Genomic DNA, 26819 nt, shown 5'->3' on the forward strand with positions numbered 1-26819 from the left:
CTCACTACTCCTGTGACACTTTTGTTACAGTGACAAGCTTAACCTAAATGGCTGGTGGCAGAGAACATTTACTACCGATTCTGTGCAACTTATTTGCAGGCTGTTTCACAGCTACGGTAAGGCACCATTGGGTGACCATTTTCCCAAAGTGGCCCCTGTCTTCTTTTTTCACTATTTTCCGTTTTCTTGTCCTTTGCAGGTACTTCCCCTACCTTTCAGGGTGGGAAATGCCTTTGTGTGATTTTTGTCTTCGGCGGGAGACCTTGGGCAAGCCCGCCCATGCTCCAGAGTGTTTGAGAAGTCAGGAAGCGAGGGAGGAGTCCAAAACTTTGCAGCCCTTTGTCTTTCAGCCTGCCTGCTTTGAACCAGTTCGAACTGGGAGATTGGCTGTTCTGAAAAGATTGCCACCCCCTCAGGTTTGAATGTTGCACGCCTGTTGATTGGCTAGGTTCCTGTATAAAGTTCAGATCCCAGGAGCTGAAGAAGTAGTCGACCACTGAACCAAATCCAAAGATCAAGAAAAGCAGGCCAGACAATTTCCAGCGAGGAACACATCCTAGTGTTAAAAAAGAGATGTTAGTTACAATTGAAGAGGGTCTGTAAGAACTCTCTTCTCCAAATGGAGCCACTCGCGACGATTTTACATCCCACCTTATTTATTTATTTACAAAAATATCTTGATGTCACACTGCACATGACGTCATTATGTTACGAAGTTATCGCTTCTAACGCTAATCGAGCCCAAAACTCACCGGACACAAAAATAATTGAATATTATAATTGTAAATTATTTCACAATAATAGTGAATCTTCGTCTCTAGATAAGTTGCCAATATCTGGGAAAATATATGAACTAGGGGCCCCAAAAATGTATTATACTCTCAGTATTTTTGACACATACAAAGGAGAAAGAGTGCACTCCCCAAAGTAAATTATCCAAAATGTCATGAAACGTGCAAACTTATCTGACCATTCATTGCCACACCTTACATTAGTGGTGAGGGAACAGGAAGGCTACATTTAGAAAATATTATAGTTAATACGAGCCCTTAGAACCGCTCATATTTCACATTATTAAGCCACTAACTGCAGTCTAACTAAGAACTCCGTTAACTCGCCAAGTCCTGCTCAGCTACACCTCATAAGATGCAAGTTATGTTTTCATGCCCAATTCACTATTATTAAGGGTACTGGAGAACTATTATGTTTCTTAAGTAGATATTCAACAAAGGTTTTAATCTTCCTATGACTATTGATTCCCAAAACTGCGCAGAACAGCCATTGTCAAAATCCTGTGCCTATATGTTCAAATCCAAAGGCACAGTCTTGTTGGTGGATCCATGGTCATCCAAACCAATACTTTCAACTCTGTGTATCCAATTAGTATTTCTATCATTCCGCCGCCATTCTTACACTATGCCCCCCGTTAGCATGATGGCCCTCACACCTCACATTCATCTCCTAGTAGTACATCATCTGGTTATTAAAACATCTACAACTAAAGAAATCTACTATCCTTAGCATTCAAATGTTGGCATGAACAATTTAACCCTACAAACACAGTATCCTCATTCAAAACAAGTCATCAGACCCTATCTCATACAGGAGACCCCATTTAAAGAAATGAGCTCATCTCATGTTCCGTGATCAAACCCATGAACACAGTTTTGTATCTGAAGATTTCCCTGGATTCTGCCCTCCTTAGAGCCATTTCTGTCACCCCCTTTGAGGTTCTTTGGTATTGTTAAAAATCAGTAAGTGTAATATCTGCCTTTTTGATGGCACTCTTGCTAATGAACAGACAAAGGGAGTTTCGGATCATCTTTGTTCAATGGATTTAAGTGCTCGCCAATCTGAATCTTTAACTCTCGGATCGTGCTGACAATATAATGAAGTCCGAACAGACGCATAATGGAATAGCCAACGAATTTGTTCCTACAGTTAATGAAACTTGTGATGTTCAAACTTATAATGTTCAAATCTTCGTGGATGTTAATTGATTTACATTCTTTGGTGTAATCACACATTTTACTCATTCGACGACTGAAAAACCCATTAATACCCTGGCTTAGCCAGGTGTTGGGTCCCTGCAATGGCTTAAAGAAAGAAGGGCTCAATTCCCTTTGAAGCGTCGGGGCTTGTGTAAATACCAAAGTGGGTCGTTCCATCAGATAGGGCTGCAAGTCAGAATCAAGCAACAGAATATTCCAGTGTTTCAGTAGTACCATGTACAGTTCGGTGTTCTCAACTGGATATTGTCACCATTCTTACAGTCTGCATGTCCTGTGTTTTAGACTGTTTGGGTGTAAGAAAATCACATTTATTCAAAGTAATACTTTTCTTTTTTGAATTCATCACAATATCTTTGTTTCCTCTAGCACCAAACCTTTGTCAAGAATAATACATTCATTCTCAAATACTGGCAGCTCTCTACAATTTTGGCGTGCTCTTATATATTCTCCTGTTGGAATGTTCTGAATCGCACTCAGTTTGTGACAACTACTCGCTATTAGTACTGAATTTACCTCTGTAGTTTTCCTAAAGGTTTGAGACATAATGACATTGCCTGAGACATATAAATGAACATCCTAGAAATCCATCTCAGTGGGATGTTAATTGTATACCAAAAGTATGTTATTCAAAAACCGAACAAATTCAAATACATTTCTTTCTGTACCCTGCCAAATCATAAATATATCTGACCCACAACTTTATTCTTGGTGTATAATCAGTCTCAGAATATATAAAGATGTTTAAAAAAAAAAAAGATGAAGCGGTTCGCCAGAGACAGAGCATAATTGGCCCCCATGCCACCCCCTAGTTTGCTTGTACAAGATATTATCAAATAGAAAAATATTGTTCTGTCAGGTAAATTCCAATAGTTCATTTAACATGGTAATATGTAAAAGGTACAAAGCAGATCTACTAGCATAGAATATGATCTACGGTCTTGAGTGCCTGAGACATATAAATGAACATCCAAGAAATCAATCTCTGTGGGATGTGAATTGTATTCCAAAAGTGTTATTCAAAAACTGAACAAATTCAGATACATTTCTTTCTGTACCCTGCCAAATCATAAATACGTCCTCTATATAGATGACCCACAACTTTATTCTTGGTGTATAATCAGTCGCAGAATATATAAAGATGTTTTTTTAAACATGAAGCGGTTGGCCAGAGACAGAGCATAATTGTCCCCCCCTAGTTTGCTTGTACAAGATATTATCAAATAGAAAAATATTGTTCTGTCAGGTAAATTCCAATAGTTCCTTTAACATGGTAATATGTACGAAGCAGATCTACTAGCATAGATATGATCTAGGGTCTTGAGGGCCAAAACATGTTCAATAGAAGTATATAAAGCTTTCACATTTAAGGTGACAAGGCAATAATCTTCCGTCCATGAAAATCTTTCCAACAGTTGTAATAAATGCATCGTATATTTGTATTTTATTAAGCACCTTAAACCAAAGTGCTGTAAATAGGATACAAAACAGTACAATATAAATGTTTAAACAATACAACCCAGAAACGAATCACTCAAGAATGTTGAAGTAGGCAAGATATTTCAGGGAAACACGGAACTGAGAATAGACACAGATAAAGTGAAGAGAAAGTGGAAGAGCCTTCCAGTGAAGAGGAGCAAGTAGTTCAAAGGAACGAAAACAAGACTGTGAATGGGGGGGGGCGAGGAGCCAAAAGTAGGGATTGAGAAGAAGAGCGAAGAGAACGTGATGGTATATAGAAAGATTTTAGAGCAGTAAGATAGCTAGGAGCAAGACCATACAGAGATTTAAAAACAAGACCGAAAAAATTCATTTTAATTTGAGATTGAAAGGGTAGCCAACCAAAGTAGCCAACGAAGTGTTGCAAGAGAAGAGGTTATTGAGTCCTGCGGCGAGAGAAGACACAGAAGGCGAATAGAAGAATTGAACACTGATTTAAGAGGTGCAAGAGGAGAGTTGGGGAGCTCAAGCAGGGAAGATGAACAGTAGAAAAGTCAAAGGAAAATTAAAGAAGAAATTAGAAGTTTAGATGCTTGAAAGGTAAGAAATGGATGAGCCTTGCGAATAATATAGAGATGAACAACAGGAACGGGAAGTTAATGAGAAGTGATAGGAAAAAGAAAGATTTGTGTCAAAGTAAAGACCAAGATTATGAGTGAATGGAGAGCGGAGATGGAGGAAAGGATATAAAAGAGTGCAAGATGCAGAGAAAGATTGTTGGCGGGAAAGAACAATACCTCGGTATTCCCGGCATTGAGGTGAGATAATGGGGATTTAATTGCAACCAAGCAAGCAGAAAGATTGTGATGAATTTCAGGAGAGAAAGAGGAGAAGGAATTAAAAAATCGGGTGTCTTCCGCATAGAAATGTCGAGATAGCCCAAAGGAAGAAATAACAGCCGCAAGATAGGATGCATAGATCGAAAATAAAAAAGGACTCAAACCTGACCCTTGAGGCTCTCCGTGGGCAAGCGAGAATGACTCAGAGGACTTGCCTGCCCAAGTGACCAAACATTTTCTATTAGAGAGTGAGTGAAACCAAGACGGGACCGAACCTGAAAGACCAAAAAATGAAAGTGAAGCCAAAAGTAAGGAGTCGTCAACAGTGTCAAAAGCAGCCGATGGATCAAGATGAATGAGAAAGGATGAGAGTATCGTACAGAAAGAAGAGTTCAGCACTGAGAGAAGAGCTGTTTCTGTAGATTGAAAGGGGCGGAAACCAGATTGAAATTGGGAAGAATAGTAGAATTAGAAACAAATGTGGAAATCTGAGCATAAGCAAGCAGTTTCAGAAGTTTATTAAGATAAGGTAGTAGGGAAATAGGACGAAAGTGGATCAGCAGTGGGTTTCTTCAAAATAGCAATAATGGTTGCATGCTTACATGATAAAATGAAAAGTGGAGGTGGAAAGACAGATTGAAAAAGGAGGCAAGATAGGGTACAAGAAAAGGATATACCTTCAGAATTAACGGGTCAGTAGGGGAAGCAGTAGGGTGAGCTTTAGCTAGCAAAACGAAAACATCAGAGTTAGAAACAGGAGCAAGGAGGCAGAAGGCATAGGAACTGGAGAGGAGGGAGAGGGCCCTTGGGGTGACTTAGATGCTTCGATGTCCTGACGAAGAGACAGCACGTTTGAGGAAAAGTGAGCAAAATCGGAGGTAGATAGAGTAGAATTACAGAATGATCAATAGTAGGAGAGCAAAAACATGCAAGAGTTTGAAAAAGATGCCTAGGGTGAGTAGACTGAGTTTGTAAAAGATCAGAAAAATAAAGACGCTTAGCAGTAAGTACAGACATCATAAAGAGAATGATAAGAGAAATAAGAAGAGGAGCAATCGGGCGTGGATTTAGTCTTGAGCCAACACCTTTCGAAGCAACAAAGACGACGACGCATGGAACACAGGTGGGGAGAGAGCCAAGGTTGAGAAGTTTTGCGAGTAGGACCGAAAGGTAATAGGTATCATGGAAGGGTATCTCTTAAGTATGCAGGCAACTTGCTAACTTTCTTAGATATGATGTATCTCAAGTACTTTTCTGTTATCCAACCTATCCCTCTTACAATGGGCCGACCCTCTGGTATAGTATCAAATGCTTTGTGAATCTTGAGTAAAAAGTAAATCCTAAGTAGTCTAGGATTTGCTGTTGATAAATACCTCTTATCATGGTATGGTATTGTGTATTTATATATTGCCTATACACAGGCAAGTGTTTTCAAAGCGCTCAAGGAGGGTGGGAACATGGGGGGGGTGGGGAACAGTCGCTCAGAGCCCTTGAAATTCGGAGACGATAATAGTCTGCACAGACAGAGTAAGTGCGTACAAAATACATTTAACAGTTTGGGATACAGCAAATAGGCCTGACAGGGATTCTGCAGTTTTTACAGTGCAATTAAGGGGTGAAGACAAGGGAGAACATACAGGTCATCTTCAGGCAAGGTGCGTAAGGAACAAGCAAGTGCACAGAGGGACACAGGGCGGGGGAGGATCAAGTGCACCCGGTCACTTGAGACTGGGGTAAGTGCAGAAAGAGCCACTCTCTTGGGTTAATGTCTCAAGTGCATTGAGTGTGGGTGGGGTGTAGGGTCCCGGGGCAAGTGTGAGGGAGGACTGGCGGGCTGCCAGGGACCAATGATACTCACGGCAGCCAGTCAGCATGCTGTAGGGAAGAGGAGGGAGAGAGGGGAAAAAACAGAACTAGGTTAGCAGGATAGAGTGAGTGAGAGAGAGAAGGAAGAGGAAAGTCTTGAGTTTCCGAAATTTAAGGAGATCCGGCTCAAGACTTAGGGCGGCAGGGAAGTTGTTCCAGAGGGTGGCACCTGCTGAGGATAAGGTTCTCCCTCCAACCGTCTGCTTGGAGAACTTTCTCACTTGCAGACGGGGTATCGGGAGGGAGCTTCAGGACACCGAAAGTGAACTGGAGAGCCTGGCTCGTCTCGAGAACGCCACTCAGGTAGACAAGACTAGGATGAGGGACCTTCAGGTGGCGTGCAGCGCTCTTTGGGATCGACTATGTAGATTGAACCATAGGAAATATACCGAGCGGCTGCACGCGGGGGGCGACAAGCCAGGCAGACTGCTAGCCTGGCTGTACAAGAGCGAGTCCCCCCGAGTGGTTATTCATGAGATCCGTGGTAAGGACGGTTGTCTTCGCAACACTCAGGATGGGGTGAACGAGGAATTCCTCAGGTTCTACAAACGTTTGTATGAGGACACTGGGGAGGACAGGAGCCAGGACATCCTGAACACACTGGAGGACATTGGTCTGCCCACCCTAGACGACCTGGAGCGGGAGGAACTGGACGCCCCTATCACTTCAGATGAGCTGGAGGTGGTGATCCGGGGCCTCCCCACGTGTAAGGCACCTGGAGCGGATGGACTGCCTGGTGAGTTTTACAAGGTGTACGTGCAGGAGCTGCTCTGGCCTTGTATAACGAGGCATACGAACAGGGAGAACTCCCGTTGTCCCTCCGTGAGGCCATGATTGTCCCATTACTGAAACCAGGCAAGCCGGCTGTTGAGTGTGGATCTTATAGACCATGCTAAACCAGGACAGCAAAATACTCACAGCGGTGCTGGCCAACAGATTGAAGAAGGTGATTGGCAAGCTGATCCACCCGGATCAGACGGGATATGTCCCGGGCAGGAATATCAGTGATAACCATAGGAGGCTGCACCATGTTATCGACCATACTAAGGATGACACGGGCGAGATGGCGGTAGTGTCGCTAGATGCGGTCAAGGCCTTTGATTCAGTGAGATGGCCTTGGCTGAAAGCGGCCCTGCAGGGATACGGCGTGGGCCGTGGGTATATCAGATGGGTCCAATTGTTATATAGCAGCCCGGTGGCGAGGGTCAAGACTGGGGCCACAATCTCGCAACTTAGCAGGGGGACCAGGCAGGGATGCCCTTGGTCACCCATGTTATATATACTCGCGCTGGAGCCGCTGGCGATATGCCTGCGGCAACAATACGGAGAGGTGGGCATTAACACCGCCAGCGGCAGCCACTTCATATCTCTCTATGCGGACGACATGCTGCTTTACTTGCGCTACCCGGAGGAGAACCTGCAGTACGTACTGGATCATTACGCTGTCCTCTCGGGCATATCAGTGAACCCCAGTAAGTCTAGCCTGTTCCCTCTGGGCGGGTACAGGGACGTCCCGCTGGAGAGGCTGCCTGTGTTGCCAATACCATGGCGGACCGACACGTTTAGGTACCTGGGGGTAAATATTTACCACCGGACTGAGGCGGTACACAAGCATAACACAGAGAGAGCCATAGAGGGGGTCAGGAACAGCATGACATTCTGGTCCAGATTGCCCCTGTCCATGATGGGGAGGGCGGCTTTGCTGAAAATGGTGGTCCTTCCCAGACACCTGCATTTCTTCGTGAACGTCCCGTATTTGATCCCTAAGAGCCTATTTGTTCGACTTCATAGTATGTATAGGGGCTTTGTGTGGGGTAACTCCAGGAATAGGGTGGCCCTGTGGAAGCTCCAGAACCCGTACGAGAAGGGGGGTATAGGCTTGCCCAACTTCGAACTATATTATCTGGCAGGGCAGCTGTTGTATGTGGCCAGGTGATTGCCTGATGAAGATTCGGCGGAATCTAGGTTGCTGCGGGAGGATGCGGCCCCATACTTCCTGAGAGAGGTGGTGTGGCTACAAAGGAATAAAATGACGGGAAGAGGGCGACTATTGAGGTTGGGTTGGGAGGTCTGGCACAGAACATGGAAATTGATGGGGGAGTCAGAACCGCTATCTTGGCAGGTCCCGCTGGTGGCCCTGTGCGAAAACGACCCCCAACTGTTTCAGTCTGTCCATAGGCACTGGGAGCCGGTGGGCCTGGCCACGCTCGGGGACATATGGCGGGAGGGGAGGCGTTGGACTTCCAAAAGTTGCAGGATGAGACGGGGGTGCACAGAGGCCAGTACATCACCTATGCCAGGCTAGTGAAACGAGTTAGACAGAGATGGCCGGAGACGGCACTGGCAGATGATCCTGATGTCACCCTCGAAACTATGTATGATGTCTCGGAGGGCGGGCATGAAATATCACGGATATATGAACTCCTCAGAACGAAGGCTGGGAAAGAGTTGCCCCAATTGAGGCATGAATGGGAGGAGGAGATAGGTGGACTCATGACGGAGGGTCAGTGGAAGAGGGTCCTGGGGTATCATAAAAAGGTGTCCCGAAATGCACGGCTCCAACAACTCCAGTTCTACATTACTCACAGGGCCTACCTGACTCCCCAGAAGATAGCACGGTTCGGAGGCTCGATCACTCAAAAATGCCCCAGGTGTGGGGAGGCGGACGCTGGGTTGCTACACATGTTTTGGGCCTGCCCGGAAGTGTATAGATTTTGGGAGGAGGTTAAGATGAAGCTCGCAGGTGGGGGAATGGTGTTGGACGTAGGATCTGCCTGGTCGTGTATGCTTGGGATCTTCCCCAGGCCCAGACACTTTAGGCACCTGAGCAAGCTGATTGACCTGGCATATGTTCTGGCCAAACGCAGGATTGCCATGAACTGGAAATCGGCTAGCAGGCCGAGAGTGGAACTATGGTGGGCGGACCTTATGAGGTGGGCGGAGGCTGAATCCGTGGTATGGTTTGAAGCGGTCACTAGAGGGGGCGAGGAGGAGATAGGGCCCTTGCTGGCCTGGCGACAATTGGTGGCCTCTGTGACCCACCCACAACAGGGCTTGGACGAATCTGAGAATTCGGAAGAGGAACCTACGGACAATGTTCCACCGGACAGTGCCCCGACTGAGGATACATGGGAGCCGGCTCTGGCTTGATGGGGGGTGGGAGAGTTCTTTTTTCGTATTTTCTTTGGTGTTTCTGTACATAATTAACAGTTGTATTGTGTTGTGTGTTGTTTGTTCTTCTGAAATATAAAATCAATAAAATATTTAAAAAAAAAAAAACTTTCTCACTTGCAGAAGGTTGGAGGTAGATGAGCGGAGGGCTCATGAGGGACAGTATTTAGGTAGGCAGCGTTGCAGGTAGGTAGGTCCCAGGCCCCAGAAAGCCTTGTGAATAATGCAAAGGGTCTTGAATTTGATCCATGCAGCCACGGGAGCCAGTGAAGGGATTTCTGCGCTGGAGAGATGCAGTCCCTAGCTTGATGCCAAGGATAAGTCTCACAATTCTGTTCTGGATGAGTTGCCGAGGGCACAAGGCAGAAGAAGGGAGGTTGAGGAAGAGGCTGTTGTAATAGTCCAGCCTCGAGAGAACCAGGGCTCTGGAGACAATGAGCCTCTGGGGGAAAGTGTGAAAAGATAGAGTACCTCTGAGGAGGTATAGATGATAGTTAGATTTTTTAGCGATGTCTGAAATATGAGAGGAGAAGGAGAGAGTGGAGTCAAAGATGGCCCCAAAGTCTCTTGCTTCGCAGGTGGGTGCGGGCGCAGGGCTAAGGGAGGCTGGCCAGAGTCAGAGTGGGAAAGAGGGAGCCAGGGTCCCAGTGCGAACGATCTCAGTCTTAGTGGAATTGAGGTAGAGGTCGTTTGCAGCACAACATGACTGAATAGCGGACAATCAGATATAATCAAGGAGGACACGGCGGCTGAGGGTACCCTGAAAGATAGTTGCATGTCATCCGCGTAGCACTGGAAGTTGGAGGTGAAAGTGGCAATCGCACGTGCCAGGGCAGCCATATAGAAGTTGAAGAACCAGGGGATAGGTTAGATCCCTGGGGAACGCCACAGGTTGAGTGAGTGATAGTCGAGTGAAAGTTTCTGAGTTCCACCTGGGATGGGCGGTCGGAGAGGACAGAGGTTGACCACTCCAGAGCCTGACCTGTGATTCCCAGGGTCTCAGACGTGCGATCAGGATGTTGTGGTTAACAGTGTCGAAGGCAGAGGAGAGGAGAGGAGAGGTCGAGGAGAATGAGGATAGAGGGGGTGTTATTGTCAAGATTTGAGAGAAGTTGTTCAAAAGAGCAGTTTGTGTGCCTCTGGATGCTCTAAAGCCAGATTGATTGTTGTGGAAGGAACCAATGGATTCAGTTTGGAGGTTCAGCTGAGAGATGGCCAGTTTCTCCAGGAGTTTGCCCAGGAAAGGAGTGATGGAGATCGGGGGATAGTTAGCCGGGCATGAGGTGTAGCAAGTGTTCCTCCCTGACCTGGTTATCAGTGTAGGAGGGATCTGTGCACTATTGACACCTGGTACACCACACGCTAGCTGTTATCGGCCTTGTAATTCCTTTCTTGGAGGCTTTGTGGGTCTGAGTCGATAAGGACAAGGGCACTTCCCTCCTGGACGTCCTTTCGGTTCTTGCTGCCTTTCTCCTCTTGAATTGCTGTGCCGGAACAGCTGCCTCGTCGTCAGGTGTGTGTAATTATTAGCAATTGCCTGACTCTGACCCTTGTGTTGGGACATGTCAGGCAAACGGCTTTGTTATTAGTCTGTTGTCTGTCACGGTGTAAGAAAGTGTTCATGTCGGAAAAAGGGGAGGTCAATTTTCTAAGTATCCTTCGTGGTAGGATCGAAAAAGTTGTCATAAGGAAGGGGGTGGTTGGTTAACTTAGAAAGGTGAGCTTTGTAGGGTTTGTGAATTGAATAGTGGAGATCATGGGAAGGGTAGTGTTTTGTCACAACAGATTGAGAGTTCGGGAAATAATCGGAGGGACATGGGGGAGACTGATTGGGAGTTTTCGGGTACACAATTGTAGAACAGGGATTCTGGGAGATGTAGTGTCCTAGTGCAGAGGGTTTTTAGTTTCGATTGGATTTAAAAGATATGGAGGGGTCGTTGGATTTGGGTAAGGGAGATTCTTTGGGTGGAAGGGAGATAGATGTGGAATAACCTAAAAAGGCCTCAGGGACTTCGTCCTCCTCGCCTTCGTCCCTAGTGCAATACTGTCTCACATAGGGGATTTCCCCAAGCATAACCCTGGACTCATCTACCCAAGTGATCCTCCCTCCCTCGCTTGTCTGCTCTGAGGGCTGGGATCTGAGAGCGCCAGCCCTTCCCTGACCACCTGAATAAGGGATTTTCAAGGTCTACTTGTGAAAATACACTCAGGTTTCTTACAGATGGTACAGGACATATGGATTTCTTATTCTAATATGGTGGTAATGTATAATATGCAACAATTCTTATGCGTTTGGTGAATGATATCATTTGAATCGGATGCACATGATTTTAGTCCTGAAGAAGACCTGATGGTAAAGGCTGAAACATGTGTTGGCAGCAGTCCATTAAAGAGAAACGACTTGGCAATAACTTTGGAACATTGCTTTTGTTTTGTATATTTTTGATTTATAATTGTAGGATATAGCGCAAATGGTCACTGTGAGACTTTGAACCTTTGGAGCCCCTCTTTTCCAACTCCTCCTCACCTGAATCTCTGGTGAAATCCTTCCGTCTAGGCTTTCTGGGTTCCTTGCTCTTCTTTTGATGCAGATACGGACGTGACTCCCCAGAGGCCACCGTGACCGGATGGGGAACCAAGCCCCGGGAGCCCCCCGGGAGTCCGTCCCCAATGTCAGGGAAAAAAGCCGTTGGGCTAGAAAAAACCCCTGTTGAGACGGAGTCCTTCCGTAGGTTTCAGGCAGTGAATCAGTAGCATAAATAGTTCAAGGAAACTGAACACACTGTTCCCAGTATCCGGGAAAGGAGTCCTTTAGAAGTCCAGCTCCTATTACCGGTGGTGAAGGTAAGGAACAGAGATGAGAGGAAACGGCAGTCCAAAAGGAAATGCAACTTGACTGTGGAGCTCGCAGGCGTCCGATAGCCTGACAGAAGAGCACTCGCAGGCATCCAATGGCCAGACAGAAGAGCATGAAGGTAAGATAAAGGAAAAGCGCGAGATAAAGAGAGGGAGGGAGCAATAGGAAGGAAAGGAGAGCTGAAGACAGGAAGAGCAACAACACGGAGGGGAGATAAACAGAGGTGTAAGGCTTACCTCTCGGTGCACTTTAACAGAGACAAACCACAAGAAGATAAACCCACTAAGATGGGAACCGCGGTAAGAAAAGAACAACTGTATGGAAATACAGGAAAACTGATAGTATTAAAGAATAGCACGAAGGCTCGGAAAACTAGCGTTGAGTGTAAACAAGGTAAACGGATACAAAACACCAAAGCCTCGGTGCGTCCCACGTAAATACGTGCCGGCGGCCATATTGGGAGAAGCATAGACCGCTAAAGACATTCCCAGCCGCCAGACTAGGTACGTCTCCAGCGACTCCAGATCTTCCACGGGCGATGCATTATAGTCCCGTTTTTCTATTTTACTTATACATTCATGATTTAGGGCTAGTGCCAGGTTGGTTGACCAGTGCATTGCTCTCCAATCCCTTGAACTGTATGAACCTTTTTTTGATTTGTATGAAAAGGCTGTTTTCTATAATTAGGTCGACAATTTAGTAGCCCATTCACATTCATTCTTATCCTAAAAGTAGTAGGTTCATACTGTCCCATGAATTTGTTTTCCACTATTAGTAAAAACAAGCTACAAGTATACTTTTCTTATGTGATTTCTACAACTGAGTTTCACGGTATTACTGAAAATGTCTACTACCCTTGCATTACAAAAAGTAATCTAACAGTAACATGGTTTGACTCCCTTGAATAGATGTGTTCTATTCTAAATGTGGTTAATTGGGTTGGATTTACCTCGAATTTCAGTTAGTATTCTGAATAAGGTCTCTGCTTTGGTCTGTGTACCGTAAGCATTGTGTTTTGTTTTTATAGTGCGTTTATGATTCTACGACAAAGTGTTTACTCCCCTCCTGGTCCCCCAAGATTTATGTTGGCCTACTTGTATTTAAAATAAACCTTCATTTTTATATAATACTTCTGGGTCGAAGTGTTTCTTTTGAACCATTTGTATGCTACAGGTTCTTTGTACTTTCCTATAGCCCTTTCTCCCTCCTAAGATGGGCCTGGCTGCTTTGTCTACGCTACCAAATACTCAGGGGGTACAGCCTTATACTAAGAGCAGAGTTGTGTACTGCCTGAGTGGACAGTTTTGTGAAGCCCTTAATTGGACTTTAGGAAACAGCCCCTAACATGTTCCATACAAGCAGTTATCAAAGAAGTGTTGGACCCAGCTGAATTGAACAAACTCATTTCAACTAAAACGCAACATTTATTGACAGCAAACCATCCTCTTACTCCCATTTCCTCCATATGTCGCAAGATTAAATAGTCTTTAATCAATCCCTGCTGGGTGTCCGATTGTGGCAGCGACAGTCGGCATACTTGAACCTCTTTCCAAATATATAGACCAGATCATAAAACCACTGATTACATCTACCCCCACCTTCCTGAAGGACACAGATTTATTGAGGCAATTTGTATTCTCTGGCACCTACGTGCACTAACATGTTGTTCGCGAGTGATGTGACCAGCCAATACCATGCGAAGTGGGGTTGAGCGCCATGGAGTGGTTCATCCTCCAACACGACAATATAGGAGCTGACAAAACCTTTGTATTTGCACTACTCGAATTGGTCTTGAATAGATTTTTCTGCTTTTAGAATAGTCTCATCTCTGAACTGGTACTTCCATGGGGGCGAGTGTGGACCCAGGTTATGCCATTGTATTTGTGCATTACTTCTAGCAGCATCTGATATTAACGGAGAGGGCACAATCTCACATAATCTTCTTTAGACGTTATATTGATGATATCATTTGTGTCTGTCATGGTACCAAGACTGAGTTAATTTTCTACATGACTGCATTCAATTCACTTTTGCACCGACTAGACAGCAATGCGTTTCCTAAAAACCCATCTGCAATTCAGTGAGGGGAAATGTACTTCACTTTATACCAAGCCAACAGATAGGAACAGCTTCCTACGTGCAAAATGTTTTGATCCTCCGAATACTATGAAAGGGTTAGCCTTTAGTCAACTGGTAAAACTTTGGATAATTTCTGACCCAATGGAATATGAGAAACAATGTAACCAGATGCTGGAGCGCTTTAGAGCAAAGTACTATGTTGACAGACTTATCAGTTGCTAAAGCCAAAGCTGATGCGTTGCCACGAGATACACTACTACAAGAATGACTTTGGCGTGAATTGGCTAATTTGGTTTACACTTACAAGTACTTACGTCATAGTAATCGAGTAAAGCAAATCATCTGTAAACATTGGAATGTTTTGCAGCATGATGATGTCACTGCTAATCTCTTCCCTGGCGAACCCATCTTTGCCTATAAAAATAAAATGTCCATACAGGAATCACTGGTACATGCAGAAAGTGAAGCTATTAGACTGTCGAATTGGTGTAAACTGGGTGCCTTTCCATGTTAAAGGCAGACACAAGTGATCACAGTTTTAGGGTGTTTATTAAACTATATGCAGGGGTGAGAAAAACGTCTAATCTAAACCTAAAGCTAAAATGGGATCAAGCTACAACTATCAAATAATAATAATAAGGCAGTCCTAGAAGCGTCTTGTCAAATCAAAAGGGCCTATACATATTGCCAATCCTCACCACTAAGATACAAAAAGAGTGTGGGAAAATGTTCACCAGAAAAGAAAGTGTTCTCAAAATGATATGTCAAAATGGTAGGGCAGGGTCTCCCTTCCCCACATGTCAAGAACGGGACAAGTCGAGCACAGCAAACTCCTGGGCCTCTCCAGCATGAGGCTCACAATTCCAGTTCAACGATACCAGATCCTTCAAGGGCCAAGTCTCTTTCCTTCGAAGGCTTGCTGGACCAAAACAATAAACAAACACACACAGATTCTTTCGGCAGTCTTGCACTTTGGGCGATTGCTCTTCGCCCATAGGATCTCCCTCTGCTGGGCTCAGATCCTCCTTGCAACTGCACCTCCCTCCGTCGGGTTCACTATGGCCTTTCTGTAACACAGTTCATGTATTTTTAACACAGTTCAAGTTTTTCTCATTTTCCTCAGGAAGCGGGGGTTTCCTTCTCCTAGCTTTCTTGCGGCATCCCTCTGTCGGGTTCACACTTGCCTTATTTCACAGTTAACAATCTTCTCTGAAAGCGGGGTTCCCTTCCCTTAGCCTTCTCTCTCAACCACCAGTCAGAGACCTCTGATTGTACAATGGATTTGACGTGACCTTTGTAGTACCAGGGCCTGCTGTTACTTGTAGTTGTCAACACAAAAGGGGCCAGCAAGAGTCCTTCGACTGAGCACTCCTACGGCGCCTGACCACTCTGCAGCTAGCCCTTCTCTGGGTTTTCACAAATGTTCGAATATACGCAAGTTCTCCGTTACTGGATCCACTCCCCAAAGACCCCTCGCCCAGGTGATCCTCCTCCACTGGTCCACCCCAGGGAACTGGATCCAATGGCGATGGCCGTGTCCTGGCCACCTGGATGACAGTTCTCCGGGGACTAGCGGGTGAGACACCTTCAGGTTTCTCACTGGACTTTGTGATGGGCCACTTGGCTTTGCCATTGGCCGTGGGGATGCCAGACTGCCTGGCATACACCCGCTTTTACGGTTTTTATGCAGTTGGGTTACTTATTGCTGCTATTTGTTTCTTGTTTTTACTTCATACTGTTTCTCTCATGCCTTGCTATGTAGTTGTTACTTTTCTATGTTTTGTTTACTGTAGTATTGACATTATACTCCTACGTCCCGTCCCCTTTCCTCCATACTTATGGGACATCTCTCCGTCCTGTGGGACGGGACCGGAGCACTTTGTAAAAAGCATCCAAAATTTTGCAAAAATGTGTCCTTCCTCTCTTTCTTGCGTGGGGGCCCGGCACGCGGCCGTATCCCCGCCCACCCTGGCTCTTTCCCACGCATCGCCCCTCAGTCCTTTTTTCCGTTTGTTCGGGACTGGACGCACTTGCATCCGTGGAAGATTTCCTTCCCTTTTTTCCTCTCTGGCTCTCGCTAGCGATCGTGTATGTCTGTCTGTCATTCAAACTAGACTTTCCAGATTGTTCATCGTGTCACCGACGCTTCGCGAGGGCGGATCCCCATCCTCTTTGTTTAGAGTGTTTGGGTCCGGATCACCATTGGCACTCCTGTTTTTACTGCGATTCCCTTTCGGTCCGGGCACTTCAACGTCGGTTGGAGCGGTGGGGGGAGGTGTTTCGACTAACTCCTTCTTTGCATTTTCAGGCGTTCATCGATGAAAAGAAGAAACACCTGGTAAGTTCTTTACTTTTCAGAGCTCCCCGGCCTGGGGATACCTTTCCGGGTTCCTTCCGGGCCGGGTGGGGCATTGATCGCTCTGTCACCGGGGATTGCCCTGAGGTGCCCGTTGGGGCCTAATAATTGTACCAGAGTTTTCTCCAAGGGTCTTCGTAAGGGGCCTGTGGATACCGGAGCACGCTCGGAGGCCCCTCCTGTGGGGGCTGCTTGTAGGCCCAGTTCTACTGAGTCGTGGGGTACCAGAGCTAGCTCTGAGGCCTCTCTATCGGTGTCCCTCAAAAATAAGACCGGGGTGCGCCCGAGGCCTTCGTTGGGCTTGGTGTCACTGAACGGATGTTCGAGGCCCGCGCGAATAAGGCTGTTAAGACCTGGGTCCGAGGTCCCTTGTACAGATGCTAAAGTTACCAACATTTCTGAGAGGTCTCACAAGGCCTCATCGGTGAAGCTTGTTTCTCACCGTTCCCGCTCTTGTGGCAACACCAGGTCTGTTGAGGGGGCAAAGAAGGAAAATTCTTCTTTTACCGGCAGTGCCGAGGTCCTTTCTGGGAAGGCTAATTTGGCGGTTGGTATGTCGCAGAAACATTCCAGGCCTCATAGTACTGACTCTGCCAAGGTTCCTTGTCTCAAGGCTAAAGTTAAGACCCCTGATCCATCGACGGGGACCTCTGCCTCACTTCCTCATGTGCCGCAGTTCTCCTCAGGTGATGACAAAATGGCGCCCGTTCCTGCCACAACCGCGGCGGCCATTTTGGGTGCTACCCCTACAACTACGCCATCGGCCTCAGGTGTAGGGCTTGGTTCCGTGGGTAAACATAGAGTTCCTTGTGTGCATCCTTTTCGGCCAGTTTATGATCGGAATGACCGGATGCCCCTTCCGCACAATGTTTCGTTGCCTGTGGGGTCGGCACCTTTGATTTATGTGGATACGTCGGTGGAGGGGCCGGTGTGGCACTCTTCCAGATTACGTCCCTGGAATTATCCCCCTCAGAGGCCTCCTCTGGTTCCAAAACAGTCCCCGGAGGAAGCCTTTTTCTGCAAATTTCAGACGCTCATGCGTACCGACCCCATGAGGGAATATTTCAAAGGGCTTTTTAGGGAGATATGGCCGCCCGCGCCTCCGGCTCCACCCGTTCCTCCGGTGTTTCCGCCGGCGTCTCCCTTGCCTACGGTGCATTCCCCGACTCTTCCGTCTTTGCCCCCTTCAGCCCCCATGGACAAGGCAGCGCCCGACACGGTTTATCAGGATCCTGACCTGTCGGATGACGCGCAAGGCGATCAAGACAACAAGGACCTGCCCCGCTCTATCAGAGCTTTTCATGACCGGGTACTGGACATGATGTGCTTCTTGGATGTTCCGGTGCCCGAGGCCCCCGCTCCGCAGGAGGGCGTGCTTTCTGGGGCGTTCACCCTGTCTCCTTTGGAGTGTACTGGCCTGTTCTTGCAGAAGGACGTTCTGGCCGAGGTCCGTAGGGTCTGGGAAAAGCCACACTGTGGACTTTTCATCAATAAGAAAAATGAAGCGCGATACAGGCTGCATTCTTTGGAAGAGGTGGCCCTGTCGTCTTGTCCGCCCCCCTCCTCCACAGTGGTGGCTGCGCCCACTTTGCAGTCCAGGCCTGCAGCATCCTCTTCCACGACGGCTACTCAGGTTCTGGGAAAGAAGGATAAGCTCCTTGACTCCCTTGGGAGAAAGATTTTCGCCAACTCGGCCTTGCAGCTCAGTCAGACCAATGCCGAATTGGTGTTAGCGTGTGCTAATATGCAGATGTGGAAAGGTCTGTCGGAGTTTGAGGAGCTCATTCCGGTCGAGAAGCTGGGAGACTTCAAAGCGGGATTATCCGACGCCAGGGTCTTGGCCCAGGATCTCCTGGAGGCTGCGGCTCTTCACGTAGACACCTCGGCTCGGGGCCTTATGCTGGGGGTTGATACCTCACGGCAGGCGTGGCTGCATGCCACCAAATTCTCAAAAGAAGTGCAGGATAAGGTGTTGGACCTTCCGTTTGATGGTAAGGAGCTCTTTCATTCCACAACAGATGTAGAGCTGACCAAGACGAAGGATAGCACTCAGACAGCTAAGTCCTTGTTGGTCCTTGTTAAAGCCCCTTTCAAAACCCAGAGACCGTTGTCGCAAAGCCGACCCTCCTCTGGCTTTAGGGACTTCCTAGATCAGAAATCTGGCAGAGTGGATACCCCTTTGGGGAATAACCGCCAGAGGCAACAACGGACTCGGTTTTTCTCCCGCTCCTCAGCCTCCCTCCCAGGTTCAGGTGGCAACACCACAGAGAAACCTACAAAAAGAGGGTTCTCCGCGCTCGCACGAGACCCCGGTGGGAGGATGCATCGCGTCTCATTGGGAGGCGTGGCAGACCATCACCGAAGATAGATGGGTCTTGTCAGTCGCTGGGGCGGGCTTCCGCCTACCCCTAACCCCTACCCCACCCTTCAACCCTCCTTTTCAGCTGTCGGGCTCGCCCTCCCTCAAAGCCGAGGTTCAGAAACTTCTGGACCTCAGAGCTGTAGAACCCGTTCCCCTTAGGGAGCGAAGGGAGGGCTACTACTCACAGCTGTTTACGGTGCCCAAACCCAACCAGGCTGGCCTGCGCACCATCCTAGACCTTTCGCAGTTCAATCTATTCCTACCCCAAGAGAAATTCAAGATGATCACGCCCAGCCAGATACGGTCCTCCTTGCCGATGTGCGATTGGCTCATTGTGGAGGATCTTCAGGATGCGTACATGCATATCGTGATTTGGAATCCGCACAGGAGATACCTCCGTTTCTCTTTGGGAGAGGAGCACTTCCAGTTTCGAGTGCTTCCTTTCGGCCTCAGCTCTGCGCTGCATGTCTTCACGAAGATGATGTCGGTGATTGCGGCCTATCTTCGTCTCCAGGGTATCCATGTGTATCCGTATTTGGACGGCTGGCTCTTACGCAGTCCTTGCCCGCTGAAAGCAGCGGGCAATTTTCAGTCTCTCCTTCAGCTCCTGTTCCATCTTGGGCTGTCGGTGAACTGGCGGAAATCTTCCATGACGGTCTCGCAGGACTTGATTTTCCTGGGTTTTCGGTGGAACATGATCGACTGCAGAGTGTACCTGTCCGGGGACAGAATGGCGGATCTGTTAGCCACGTGTCAGATGTTTGCGCAGTCGGAGAGCATGTCGGCCTGGTGGTTCCAGAGGCTTCTGGGCCTCATGGCCTCGTGCTGGTTGGCTCTTCCTCTTCTCAAGATGAGGCGGACCCAGATGGCTCTTCGGAGTTCTTGGCATCAGGGTGTGGGCCCGGATTCCAAGCTGATAATGATTCCGGCTTCCATGAGAGTGGACCTGGAATGGTGGTCATCTCTCAGCAACCTGTCGGTGGGTGCAGGGTTTCAGGACCCAGCCCCTAGGGTGATGATCACGACTGACTCCTCCCTCCTGGGTTGGGGTGCGACATTAGATCCTCTTCAGGTCTCGGATCTCTTGTCGCCTCAGATAAGCTCCTCCACATAAATAATTTAGAGCTTCTGAAGATCTTCCTAGCGCTCAGGGCGTTCAGACCGATCATAGCCAACAAGGTGGTCCGCATACGCACGGACAATGTGGTGTCGATGTATTACATCAGCAATCAAGGGGGAACCTGTCCATCCAGATTTGGGAGTTGGCTGTGCTTCATGGTGTTTGGCTGCTTGCAGTGCACATCCCGGGCCAGCTGAATGTCACAGCGGATGCCCTCAGCCGGCGGACAGTGGGCAGCTACGAGTGGGAGTTGAAGGCGGAGGTCCTCTCATGGATTTTCTTGCGTTGGGGCACACCGGAGGTGGACCTCTTCGCTACAGCGGTAAACAAGAAGCTTCCTCAGTATGCTTCCAGAGGGGGGCTGGGAGCCTCCTCTCTGGGGGATGCTCTCGAGATTCCATGGCACAACATGAGAGCTTACGCCTTCCTGCCTCTGCCTCCTAGTTCATCAAGCAATTTGGAAGCTGAAGAACTCGGTGAACTGTTCCCTTCTACTCATAGCCCTCTGGTGTGGCCGGCCAGGTTTTGGTTCTCAGAACCTCAACACCTGTCGGTGTATCCGCCGATCAGGTTACCAGTGACCCCCGATCTTCTTCATCAGGGGGAACAGCAGATGTGGCACCCCTCCCCACAATCGCTCAGCTTGGCAGCATGGTGCCTGAGTTCAAGTCTTTAGAACATCTTAACTTGTCTGCGGATAACATGCGTATTATCCAGGCAGCCAGAAAACCCTCGACTAGGTCCCAGTACAGAAGCAAATGGCTCAAGTCCTGTCATTGGTGTTTAAAGAGGCAGTTGGACCCAAGGGGGGCTACAGTTGACACGGTTTTGTCCTTTGTATCCTTCTTAGCAGAGTCGGGTGTCGATGTTCTGTCATGCAGAACTTACCTTTCAGCGGTTTACGCTTACCTTTCTACGGACCAATGCTCTTACTCTCTGAGTAACCCATTGGTTAAGAGGCATTTTGCAGGCTTGACACGCTTCTATCCTCCAATTCATAGTCCGCACCCGTCGTGGGATCTAAATGTAGTCCTGAAGGCGTTGTCATAAGCCTTTCGAGCCAATGGCCATGGTGGACCTCAAGTACCTGTCCTGGAAAGTGTGCTTTTGATCGCCGTTATGTCCGCAAGGCTGGTGAGTGAGCTCCAGGCCTTTTCGATGGAGCATCCCTTTTTGGTCTTTCACAAGGATAAGGTAGTCCTACGGACGAATTCCGCTTTCCTGCCGAAGGTGGTAACTGAATTCCATCTGAATCAGTCGATCTCCCTGCCGGTCTTTTCTCCGAACCCTACCTCAGAGGCAGAAAGGGTTCTACATTGTCTCGATGTCAGAAGGGCTCTTAAGTTCTATCTGGACAGAACTTCTGAGTTTAGGAGTTCTTCTCCACTGTTTGTGACTTTTGGTAACCCTCAGGGTAAGCAGGCATCTAAGGCGATTATTTCTCGGTGGATCGCTGTCTGCATTACGGAGTCTTTCACCGTCCAAGGGCTGAAACCTCCTAAGGGTATTCATGCACACCTGGTGCGGCGCAAGGCAGTCGTGGTTGCTTTTCAGAAATATGCCCCCTGGGAGTCCATCGCTAGGCCAGCTACTTGGGCCTCCCCATCTGCTTTTTGTAAGCATTATTGTCTGACATGAGCTCAAAAGCTGATGCTCAGTTTGGTCAGGCTGTGCTGAAGAACCTGTTTCAGTAAGGGGTATTTCCATCCACCCATAGCTTCTGTAAGGAGTGCTTGGGGAATCTCCCATAAGTATGGAGGAAATGGGACGGGACGGACGTAGGAGTATAACCAGGTTACTCACGGTAGTGACCACCTTATTCCTAGCCCATAGTCCCCTTTCCTCCATACGCCTGCCCGCCGTCCCCTCTAATAAGGTTCCTCTGTTATTGCTAATATGTCTTAGACCTGGCGATAGAAAAGGGCTGATGGGCGATGCGCAAGGCGGAGCCGAGGTGGGCGGGGTTAAGGCCGCGTGCCGGGCCCCGCGCATGAAAGAGAGGAAGGACACATTTTTGCAAAATTTTGGATGCTTTTTACAAAGTGCTCCGGTCCCGTCCCACAGGACAGAGAGATGTCCCATAAGTATGGAGCAAAGGGGACTATGGACTAGGACTAAGGTGGTCACTACGGTGAGTAACCTGGTTATTTTAGCTTGTTTAGTTGTTTTTTTATACCGTTTTACTTTGGGGTTTTTGTTGTGTTCAGAAACGCTTCTTTTTAGTAAATGTAGCTCCACATACCTGCATACAGGCATCTGTGGTTTACCCTAGTCTTTACATCTTTTCATTATGGCGACCATTTTGCCACCAAGCCTGGCATTTTGTACCGTATGTCAACATCACTTCCTGTTATAATCTACTTGCAGGTGTACAAGTGCTTTGCACAGTAATTCCTACTTCAGTCCTAGTTTGAAGTTTATTTAATGAACTAAACCAATGTTTCTTTGTAGACCATATTACTAGTCTTTCCTGTAGGAGCTACTTTGAACAAATTGTTTTTGTTTCTAACTCTGGAACAAGCCACATAAAGCTGACAATTCGAAAAGCATGAATCCCGTAAATCGATGCCAACTACTTTGAGTTGGAGCATTGAGATTGCGCGGCAACATTATTGATGTCCCGATCTACAGCCGAGGCAGCAGTGCCCTCAATATACGTGCCGTACGTGCAGAGCTGAATTATGTAAGCTTGAAGTGCCTTACCCATACGTGTATGGCTGAATGAAGCATGTAAGCTTTGTACTATTGAGATGGCCTACATTCATCAACTACAGAGGAAAATTAAGTTTCTGTAATTATCATGAGACATTTGCCACGATGTGACGGACAGCGTCATTGCAGACACTAGTGGAAAGACATGCACCGTTTCCTGTCACCTGCATTACCACAAAAGCCCCATTTTATGTCACCCGCATGACTTCAAAAGTGAGTGCTGCTTATGTCAGCTATATTGCTGATAGTGTGGAAAGTTAAGGAAAAATGAACTGCTGAAGTTTGTCGGACTACGGCAAAAATCTGAATAATATATATTTTATACGTTTTACATTGCCTACACTATGGAACCTACTCGCATTCCAAATTTCAAGTTTGTAGCATGTTGGGAAGTATGCTGAGTATTTCAAACAGACACATACATTTTCATTACAAAGTGTAGTTATGGGTGAGTTGCTCAATCCATAGGAAGAGCACTTTTTGGGTGGCTTTTATCTTGGCCCACCTGGACGAATCCTCACAAAACTTTGCAAAAACAGTATATGTCCCCATCAGATCAATTCTGTGAAGTCTGAGGTTTCGTTAAGGGGGAATAGGGGGGGGGATCCAAAATGTGTGTGTTTTTTCCCCATAGATACAATGGAAAAAAATGTTGCTCACGCCTACAGTCCAAACCGCTGGAGGGATTTTTACCAAAATTTGCGGCAGGAGCGATGGCTTGGACCCGAAAGCGTGCTTTTGTAAATTTGGTGTAAATCCGTCCAGGAGACTCTTTTTCTAAAACGGCCAAAAAAGTAGGTTAAAAAAAAGTGACATCTGGGGTTGGTCCGTGGACTCACTTCCCTGTTCGCGCCCGCTGATTGGATAGTGAAAAGCGTGAGGTGCGACAGATTTTTGGAAACACCCGCCATGTTGGATTCGCAGACAGTGGGCTATGTCCACAAACCTTGTGGTGAAAACATATTTAACACAACATTGCACTTGTCAAAGTAATGAAACAATCTCGGGAGAGGTGTAAGGGGTGATGAGGATGGAATGGGATATAGCCTTAAAAAGCCCAAAGAACTGGCGTTTCTCTTCTCCGATGTCCACGAACAGTCCGGAATCTGGGGCTGTCCTGTGATGTTCACGAACATCTGAGATGTTCGGGGACTTATATGCCTAATTCTACATTACAATGTTGGTGAAAAGCAGTTTTTGGATGGCTTACAACTTTGGTGCCACTCAGTGAAACTGCATGAAATTATGGAATTTCATTTTAGACCTGACTCTGAATGGTTCTGCAAAGTGTGGTGCTGTTTTGTCAAGCGGGAACAAAATTAAAGAGGGGGGATCCCAAAATATTTGAAAGGCTTATAAATGTGGTGCCATTTGACGAATCTGCACCAAAGTTTGCAAAAGTATTGTGACCTAAATATGAATGTTTTTGATTTTGTCAAGAGGAGGCAAAATTAGAGGGGGGGGTCTCAACATTTTTAAATGGCTTATAACTTTGTTGCCGTTTGACGAATGTGGACAACGTTTTCAGAAAGATTATAGACCCAACCTTGAATGTTTGTCCAAAGTCTGAATGGATATTTGTCAAGTGGGGGCTGAGTTATGACTGTTTTATGTATGTACATTTTGACACTTCTCAAAAAATGAAACCTGCATGGTTTTGTAGGGAACTCGTGTAAGGAGCATTGGCAAGAACTTGACAGCATGTATTTTATTTTTTTTCAGAAGTGCAAAAATGTACACAACACAGTGATAAAACATTGATGTCTGGGCAATTGGCCTGGCCGTCAGCAAGGAGAAATGTGTACTGTAATGTGCTAATTGGGGATTTCGGCATGGCCGAAGTGGCAGGTTTGAATGCGAAACAATATTCACTTGTGGTTACAGCCTGAAGTGGTGGACTAGATCACAACAGACTTGCGCAGCAGGTATTAGCAAGGACCTGAAAGCATGTTTTTGGAATACATGTCTTGTGTTTTATTTTTCCAAAGTGCAAGAATGTAAGTAGAATATTCCTGACCTCCTCTCTCCACTATCCAGAACTGTATGTCCTATTTAAATCATGAACTGGACCACCATGTAACTTGGTCCTTTCTTTCGGTTGTAATTATCTCATGCCACACTCTGTACCATTCCTTTTGTCCATTGAATGTATGTACCCTTTTTCTATACATGTGTTTGTGTAACAATATGTAACTATGCTGTGCACATGATTATGCGCCCAGCTACCTGAGGGTTAAGACGCGCTCTATAAATAAACAAACTAAACTAATGATCTACATTTGGTGTCTGGGTGGTGGGCATGGCCCTCGGCAAAAGCAAATGATTGCTCTGATTTGCTTATTGGGGAATGCAGCTTGGCCAAAGCCCATGCTCCATGGATTTGGGGACTGGCCATGGCTGCAAGCCATGAGCACTGGCCATTGGTTACATTTTGAAGTTCTAGTTTTTATTAATATACCTTCTGCCAAGAGGCTTTGTGTATATATACATACAACATAAATCATGACTCACAGCCAAGTATACAACATTGCACAATTAAAATCACATTACTGTTTGCTCCAAGAGACCCTTATCCACAATTTGGAGATAAAAAGACACAATAAACTAAATAAGATTAATATCATCACCTAGCATGAACTTGCTCCACACATCAGCAATGTTGTTAAAATCAAACATGTTATTATAGGATTTTAAAAACTTATAACGCAACTTGGCCAGACTTCCACAATCAATTATCAAATGTTTAAATGGTTCAATTTCATCGCCTCCACATAGACGACACTAGCACATTTCTTTAGGCACGCCTTTCCTTAACATTGTTTCAAGAGCTACTGAGGAAGGTAGTGACACTAGGATAAGCCACGATGTATTGTGGCAAATTTAGACGGGTGAGCCTATATTGGCCAAGATTTGAGTCTACCCATGACTGCCATTGATATATATCCAACTGTCCATTTCCCTTCAATGCTTTGAATTATGCCACTGTGCCAATGATTGAACCAAGCCTCAAAAAAACCTTGATGTAAGTTACAATGATGGTATCATTCTGTAATTTACACAAACAAAAAACATGACACATTGGCTAGTATAAGACATCATACCACTGTACAGGTCAAACTCTAGATAGTTGTTCGTGGGAAGCTGCATCAATTTACCAAGTAGCAGCGCTTCGAATGCTATAAGCGTCTACAATATTTACGGCCCCATATTGCTACTGCGTATAGCAGGATAGCTCTAACTTTAGCTGTATATCGTTAATATGGCATGTGTAGAGTACCCCACATTTCTTCCGATAAATACGCTTAGTGCATTCGCTGCTACTAAACATCGAGTTTTCACTGATTCCCAATGGCAATCCCATGCATGAGTTTAATTATTATAAGTCTTTGAAGAATTTTTGGTACTTAAATTTAACCACCAGTGAGTGGTACACGGGAGTGCAGCCCGCACCGCTGGCTTCACAGCCAAGGTCTTTTTCTATCCCACTTGAGTTTGTCATCAATTGGAACACCCAAATATTTATATGTGCACTTGTTCTACTCTCTTATTACTCAATTTACACACATTGTTCTTGGGTGTTGTTTTTGCTGGAAAGACCATCACTTTACTTTTCTCGATATTAATGGTCACGCCATTGGCAAAGGAGTAAGCGGCAAAAGCATCCAGCATTTGCTGCAAGCCAGTAGGGGTGTAATCTATCAGCGGCAAATCATCGACATAAGCCAACCAGCCAATCGCTTGTTTCCCACCTTCACTGGATTGGCACCGATGTTACCAAAAGCTTCTTCCATATCTGCCAAGTACAGATTGAAAAGGGTTGCCGCCACGATGCATCCTTGTTTGACGCCACTACTTGTAGGCAACATTGCTGATAGCCTCCCTGTGGCATTCAATCTCAAACAAACATTTGTATCAGAATATTACAACATCAGCATTTTTAACAGGCCTTTAGGAATGTTCCAAGTGTTTAGTTTCTGCCATCGACGGTTCCTCATCACCGTATCGAAT

General features: G+C 46.6%; 1 long non-coding RNA gene across 1 annotated transcript in view; it reads left to right on the top strand.

The window, feature by feature from the left end:
• LOC138452953 (uncharacterized) overlaps positions 1–26819 on the top strand; it is a 123215-nt gene that overhangs the window by 2643 nt on the left and 93753 nt on the right. The gene's annotated exons all lie outside the window — the stretch shown is intronic.

Source organism: Ambystoma mexicanum, chromosome 4p (genome assembly GCF_040938575.1).
Source record: "Ambystoma mexicanum isolate Mex_15411 chromosome 4p, UKY_AmexF1_1, whole genome shotgun sequence".
Lineage (NCBI taxonomy): Eukaryota > Metazoa > Chordata > Amphibia > Caudata > Ambystomatidae > Ambystoma > Ambystoma mexicanum.